Source organism: Aotus nancymaae, unplaced genomic scaffold, assembly GCF_030222135.1.
Source record: "Aotus nancymaae isolate 86718 unplaced genomic scaffold, 86718_ANA_hifiasm-v0.15.2.pri h1tg000058l, whole genome shotgun sequence".
In the NCBI taxonomy this organism is placed as follows: Eukaryota; Metazoa; Chordata; class Mammalia; order Primates; family Aotidae; genus Aotus; species Aotus nancymaae.
The window spans coordinates 4,936,317-4,944,260 of NW_026988472.1; the positions used below are offsets into that span (position 1 = coordinate 4,936,317).

A 7,944-nucleotide genomic window follows, 5' to 3' on the forward strand; every position below is an offset into this window, starting at 1 on the left:
TACTGACCTGGACTTCAGGGCTTCCATGTTCTTTCCCATCCCTCTCTTATCCTTTTTCTTCCCCCACTCTCCCAACCTCAGCACCACAGGGCCTTATCACCACTAATATCTTCTCTGTGGAAAACAGAGTAATTGAAAGGAGGAGACTAGAGGGTAAATTTTGAGGAAAGAGCTTGAAGAGCTAAGATATGCCCCTGCAACTTCCTCTCGACTCCCAAATGATTGAGGTGTCTCTACTCATACTTATCCACACCTGCTCTCTCTTTCAGAGGCCCAGCTGTCCACATTACTACACTGGTACTGGAACCGTGCAGTCCGCTCCACATCAGCTAACATCACTCATATCCACAGATTAAAAACCATGAAGTTCTCCTAAATTATCTTGAGGTAAAGTTGAAGTTTTAAACATTTAATTATATGATAATTTGAATTAGCTTTCATAAGCATGTACCCAGAGTTAAAGAAAGCGTCCAAATCTATGCTCAGGTTCATTTACATCTTCAAGTGTTTTCCTGTAACATAAGAAAAACTAAAAGTAAATAAACTGAATTTTCAGAATTGTACAGAAAGCAAGTTTGAGTAAAAAAAGAAAAAGAAAAATAGCAGCAATCTTTGGCTTTGTACATGGAAAAATTATTATTAACTATTTGGAGGAAAAATGTTTCATAATTACTTCATGTGATATACCAAAAAAACTATTTTATTCAGAAATTTTAAAAGTAAGGAAATAGCTAAAATAAAATATAACAAAATGTGCATCTAACCAGGTACAAATTCATTTAAAAAGGAAACAAACCACAATGGAAATTATTGACCTGTCTCATTTTGCAAGTAGTGACTAAGATGTGAAGCAATCAAAATCCTCACACACTGCTGATGGGAGTATAAATTGGTACAGCCTCTTTACCTACTAAAATTGAGAATATACATGTTATAACCCAGCAATTCACCTCTCAGGTATACACCTTAAAAGAATGTATATATGCATTTATCAAAAGATGTGTACATGAATATTCAAATCACACAATTAACTCTCAACTAGAAACTTCTCAGATGTCCATCAACACAGTGAAAAACTATGTAGTAACAAGAATAAAAGAAATGATACACAACAACCTGGAAGAATTTCATAAATGTAATATTGTGCTAAAAGAAAAGATATAAAGCCATATAGTATGGTACATACTATATGGTTTTACTTATATACAGTCCAAACACAGGCAAAACTAATTCATGGCCTTGAAAGTTAAGACAGAAGAGCAGTCCATCTGTCTGAGGGGTGTCAGCCTCCCAGAACATTCATAGTGACCAAAGAAAACCTGGAAGAGGAGCTATTGAGATGGAGCATCCACAGCTCCATGAGGAAAAGGCAGGCAATCTGCTTTTTGCCAAGATGATGGGCTACTTGCACTGGCTACCCTGGATTGATGAATTCCCAGAGAGAACTATGAAGTCTCCAAGAAAAAAAGCATTCTATTTTTTTCTTTTGGCACCCGTGACTGCATTTCTAGTTTCCAAAGACCTTTTCCTATATAAGGACTACAAAGAGAGTTTAGAAAGTCAAACAAATATAAAGGATTTATTGAAGGATTGTGGGAAATAGAAAACAACCCAGGAATAAAGTTTACTGGATGCCAGGCAATTCAGCAACAATAATCTTCAGAAACTGAGGTAGAAGGCACTGCCAGTGCAAGCAATAAAGAAGAAGGTGACAGAGTAGACGAAGATGTAAAAAGCAAAAGAAAGAATGAAAAATCAGTCTCAAAACAAAAAATAAAGTCATAAACGTCAAAGAAGCCCTCTAAACATTCCAGAAATCTCCTGGAGATGAAGATGATAAAGAATGCAAAGAAGAGGAAAACAAAAGCAGATCTGAAGATGGAAATGCCTGCAATGACACAAGAAACAACTTCAAATTTGCAGAAAACCAGTCAAGGGACGTACCTACCATAATTAACGCTGCATATTAAAAGAAATGACAAGAAGGTTAAATGTTTGGTTGTCTTATGTTCTTAGATTTTGTTTGTTTGTTTTTTGAGACTGAGTCTCACTCTGTGGCCCAGGCTAGAGTATAGTGACATGATCTTGGCTCACTGGAACCTTCGCCTCCCTGGTTCAAAATGACTCTCCTGCCTCAACCTCTCGAGTAGCTGGGACTACAGGCATGCACCACCATGCCCAGCTAATTTTTGTATTTTTAGTAGAGATGAGGGTTTCACCATGTTGATCAGGCTGGTCTCGAACTCCTGACCTCAGGCAATCTGCCCGCCTTGGCCTCTCAAAGGGCTGGGATTACAGGCATGAGTCACCGAGCCTGGTGGATGTTCTTAGATTTTATATGAACCAACACATGGTCCTTGTTATTATTGACAGAACCCCAGTTTTTATGTATAGTATTCATATTCCTCTCTATTGTGGTTTAAAAAAATACATGTTATCCTTTTTAAAGGTTATTTATTTAATTTCTTGTTATTTGGTTGCATGAAATTGCCCTTAACCATAAAGGATTATCAAGATTTTGGAATAGATTTATGCATATCTAGGATACCCACCATTCTCTGGTCTCCATCACCACCAAACACTTAGTTAAAATAAATTGGCATTTCTTTTAAATGACCACTCAGCATAATGCTTAAGAATGGGGTTTCCTTTCTGTGACAGAACTTAGGAACTAATTCTTAAATACACAGTACTGGCACACTGAAGATGAAATTATATTTGGATTTCAGTTTTGAGGACATGTGAAAAGTTTACAGTATTAGAAATAGCTAGCTGAGAGCTATACTTCCCAAACTCATGTTGTTATGTACAACACAGACTCAGTTTCTATATGTGAAGTTAATGAGTCTTTTGGTGTTATTCCAAAATAAAAGCATTGGGAAAAAATAAATCTATTTTTTCCCAATGCCAACACAATTTGAGCTAATCACTCAAAGTGGATACTTTACATTTCAAAGCTGAAATTAGCAGCAGCCCTCTGGAAAACCAGACAAAACACTGACATGTAAACAGACTTTTAAAATGAACTGCTGTTTTCTTTGGAAAGTAGAATAAGAATAGTTAACATTGACCTATAAATCACTATTATGTGTGCATTATTGTTGCTACTGTGATATGATTATTTATTTATTTTTATGCCAGCTTATATTGTGAGAACACATTTAGTCAGTTTGGGTTTTATTAATCCTGTTCTGCTTGTCCTTGGAACATCTTTCAAGTAAGTATATGAGGTTTTTAGTATAAAAATTTACTGTAAAAAAAAAGAAGTAAATGTATTGCTTTTGCAGAATAAATGTATTGGAATGTGGAAAAATATGTCAGGATAGGGAACAGGGTAATAATTTTAAATGGACACAGAAGGAAATCCTGGGATGGTGGCTATGTTATGTTATTTCCTCTGCATGTTGATTATACAAGTACACTGAATTTGTGAAAATATGTATTGACCTGTACATGTATGACTTATGCACCGTACCTCTCTGTTTATGTGTTACATTTCAATCGAGTTTTTTTTAAGTTCCAGGATACATGTGCAAGATGCGCAGGTTTGTTACATAGGTAAACATGTGTCATGCTGGTTTGCTGCACCCATCAACCCATCACCTAAGTATTAAGCCCTGCATGCATTAGCTATTAATCCTCATGCTCTCCCTCCCCTCATCCCCTTAAGGGGCCCCATTGTGTGTTGTTCCCCTGCCTGTGTCCATGTGTTCTCATTGTTCAGCACCAGCTTATGCATGAGAACTTGCAGTGTTTGGTTTTCTGTTTCTGTGTTAGTTTGCTGAGGATGATGGCTTCCAGCTTCCTCCATGTTCCTGCAAAGGACATGATCTCATTCCTTTTTATGGTTGCATAGTATTCCATGGTGTATACGTATGACGTTTTCTTTATCCAGTGTATCATTGATGAACATTTGGGTTGATTCCATGTCTTTGCTATTCAATAGAGTTTTTAAAAGAACATAAACATATGTAAAATGCAAACAACAACCTCAAAAATATTTGCCACATTGTAGAAGTACAAAAGATAAAAATCATGAAGTTTTTAAATGGCTACTAAAAATCAGTAAGCAAAAAACATCTCAAAAGAGAACTGTGCAGATAGTATAAATCACCAACCAATAATGGAGTCAATACAAACGACCAATAAGTTATCAAAAATATTGTGTTTACCTACTAATTTTTAAAAAGTGAAAACAAAACCATGACATTATGTTCTGATAAATCTAGAAAAAGTTAAAAATAATATGATTTTTAAGTTATCAAGACTTTTCATAATAACTGTGTTTTAAGTGATATATAATTTTCTATTTGGGGATTCTGAGAATGCTAAGCTTAGTAAAAAAAATGCATTTGTCTTGCAATTTCTCAATTTTCAAAATCTTGTCAGTAAAAATTTTTCTGATTAGAGGCAACCTTCCACACTGGAAAAAATAAAATTCATATTTCTGATCATGTACATATAGATGTGATTATATTTTTTCTGGAAAGGAGCTTACAATCTTTTCCTTTTGTGAAGAATACCATTTAATTGAAAAGATAAACAAATTTGACAAGCCCTTAGCTAGATTAACCAAGAAAAGAGAGGACTCAAATAAATAAAAAAGTAAATAAAATAGAAGACATTCAACTGATACCACAAAATACAAAGGATCATAAAAGACTACTATGAACAATCATGTGTCAAAAAATTGGATAATATAAAAGAAATGAATAAATTTCTAAAAACATGCAACCTACTAAGACTAAATCATGAAGAAATGTAGGGTCCAGCCCTACAGGGTCCTGTGAGTCTCTCTCTACAGGTGTGGAGACAAGAAACTGTGGAAATAAAAGACACAAGACACTAAGAAAGAGAAAACAGAGTTTGGGCCCAGGGGTCCACTGCCAACCAAAGCACGGAGTCGGCAGTGGCCCCGAGTGTCCGCACACTCTTACTTTCATTGAGTACAAAGCTGGGGGCGGGGTAGGTAGGGCCAGGCACTGGTGGTCAGTGATAGGGTCAAGTACATCATGTGTCATTGGGATGGGGGCCCAGGACTTTCAAGTAGCCAAGATGATAAGGAGCATAATGCGTCAGCACTTTTTCCATACTTGTCAAGAAAGAACAAAGACATTAAGATTTGTTACTTTTACTGATTATATCTTCTAAGAAAAAGAGGAACCAAGTGCAGAAGCAGAACATGAAAGTGGACATGGAACGTGACCACTGAAGCACAGCATCACATAGAGACAAATAAGCCCCTGGATGTCTGCGGGCCTACCTGACAGCCATCAGGCCTACCACAAGAGCTTGGGGGAGCGGAGTTTTCTCCTAGCTCTGCTGGGGAAGGAGACATCTTGGATGTCTCCTTCCACAGCTGGCTAAACAGCAGGCACTTTCCCAGCGCTGGCGCTGCCGCACAGCCAAGGTGCCCTCCAGCAGCCCTTACGCAGGCGTGACAGAGGGCTTAAAGCATCTTGCCTTAGGGTCACTTCTTTCATAATGTCACCTTAGTTTCACACTTAACGACCTGAGAGGCATTAGTAAAAGATTATGCTGAAAATAATATATAATCTTAATGATTAACTGTGAATAACTAAGATCATGAAAAACTACTATAGTTATATCTCTAGTTATTTTCTTCTTCATTATTTATATGGGAAGAGGCTGAGGCTTCTGATTCCTGCCTTGGTACTTATGGGGTCTCCCACCCACAAAGAAATAGAAAATCTGTACAGACCAATAACCAGTAAGGAGATTCATGAAGTAAAACAAACTTCTCGACAAAGAAAAGCATCGGACCAGATGGCTTCACAGGTGTAGAGTTCTATCAAGCATTTAAAGATGATTAACCACAATCTTTCTGAAATTCTTCCAAACAATTGAAAAGGAGTGGATACTTTTCTTTCTTAGTCTGTTTGTGCTACTACAACAAAATATCAGATTGGGTAATTTCTAAAGAACAGAAATTTATTTCCCACAGTTCTGGAGGCCGGGAACACCAAGATCAAAGCACCAGCAGGTGCAGTTGCTCAGTAAGGGCTGGATCCTTTGGAGGTGAGGACACAAACACTGTATCCTCACAAGGTAGAGGACAGAAAAGCAAAGGACTGAGTGCTGTGCAAAGCCTCTTTTATAAGGGCCTTAATCCCATATACAAGGAGGACCCCTAGTAGCTGAATTACCTCTTAAACGCCCCACCTCTTAATACTACTATCACATTGGAAAAAGTTGAATTTTGAAGGAAACACATTCAAATAATAGCATTCCACCCTTGGCCTCTCAAATGTATGTCCTTACATACAAAATACATTTATTCCATCCCAATAGCTCCAAAAGTCTTAGCTCATTCCAGCATCAACTTTAAAGTCTAGGTTCAAAGTCTCATTTAAATATCAATTTAAATATCATATGATGCTCAAGGTACAATTCATTCTGAGGTAAATTCCCTTCCAGCAGTGAACTTGTGAAATCGAATAAGTTATGTGCTTCTAAAATACAATAATAGGACAGGCACAGGACAGACATTGCCATTCCCAAAGGGAAAGAGGGGTAACTGGTCCCATGTAAGAAAAAAAGCCAAGAGGGCAAATAAAATTAAATTTTAAAGCTTGAGAGTAATCTTTGACATTATGTCCTGCCTTCCAGACACACTATGGTAGGGGTTAAGTCCCCAAGACTCCAGGGGACCCTTCCCCCACGGCTCTGCTAGGTGTGGCTCATGCTACAGTTCTCACAGGTTGGAGTCAGATACTTGTGGCTCTCCCAAGCTGGTACTGCACTCTGGTGGCTCTACTTGTCTAGGGTCTCTGCAACAGCTCTGCTCCCAAGGCTCCATTAAGCATTACTCTAGTGGGGGCTCTCTGTAGTGACCCCAACCTCACAGTTCATGGCTTGGACCTTGAGAATCTCTTAGACCTCTGCTGAAATCTAACTAGATGCAGTCATGCCTCTAAAGCTCATGCACTCTGCATGCCTACAGAATTAGCATCATATGGATGCCACCAATACCCTCCAAAGCAGCAGCCAGAGCCACACCTGGGCCCTCTTGAGCTACAGCTGGAGCATCCAAGGAGCACTGCACTGAAATGCAGGCAGCAGAGACTTGGGGTAAGCCCTAATGTCCCAATTGTGTCGTGGGCTTCTCCTTTGAAACTGTTCTGTACTCAAAGCCCTCTAGCTCTCTGGCTCTGTGATAGGAGTAGTAGCCTCAAAGATCTCTGAAATGCCTTTGGGGTCATTCTTTCATTGTCTTGGTGACTATCACTTGGCTTCTTTCTCTCTTCTTGCATTTTACTGTAAGCATTTAAGAGAAGCCATGTGACACCCTGAATACTTTGCTCATATATTTCTTCCACCAAATATTCTAGTTCATCACTCTTTAGTTCATGTGCCTCCCAGGAAACACTAGGATACAGAAATAATCCAGCCAAATTCTTACCACTTTATAACAAGAATGGCCTTTCCTCCAGTAAAAGTTAAATAGAATTACCATATGATACATCAATTCCACTACTGGGTACATACCCAAAGAACTGAAAGCAGGGACTCAGATGTTTGTACACTAATATTCATAGAAGCATTATTTACAATAGCCAAAAGGCAAAGACAACCCAAATGGCCAAAGAAATGGAGAAAAAAAATGTGGTATATATATCCAATGGAAGGAATATTATTCAACCTAAAAAAGAAAGAGATTATTTTCTACAATGTGAATGAAACTTGAACACATCATACTAAGTAAAATAAGTCAGACACAAAAGGATAAATATTGTATAATTCCACTTATTTTAGATACCTATAATAGGCAAATTCATAGAGACAGACTATCCAAGAGAGATTACCAATGACTGAGAGGGAGGAAAGAATGGGGCATTATCATTTAATGGGCAAAGAGTTTCTGTTTGAGATGACAAAAAAGTTCTGGAGATGGACAGTAGTTAAAATTGCACAACATTGTGA

The 7,944-nt window shown here is 37.9% G+C and overlaps 1 pseudogene; it reads left to right on the forward strand.

Annotated features, from left to right (window-relative positions):
- Positions 1-1,339: 1,339 nt before the first annotated feature.
- On the forward strand, positions 1,340-1,953 carry LOC105730465 (hepatoma-derived growth factor-related protein 3-like; annotated as a pseudogene).
- The last annotated feature ends 5,991 nt before the right edge of the window (positions 1,954-7,944 follow it).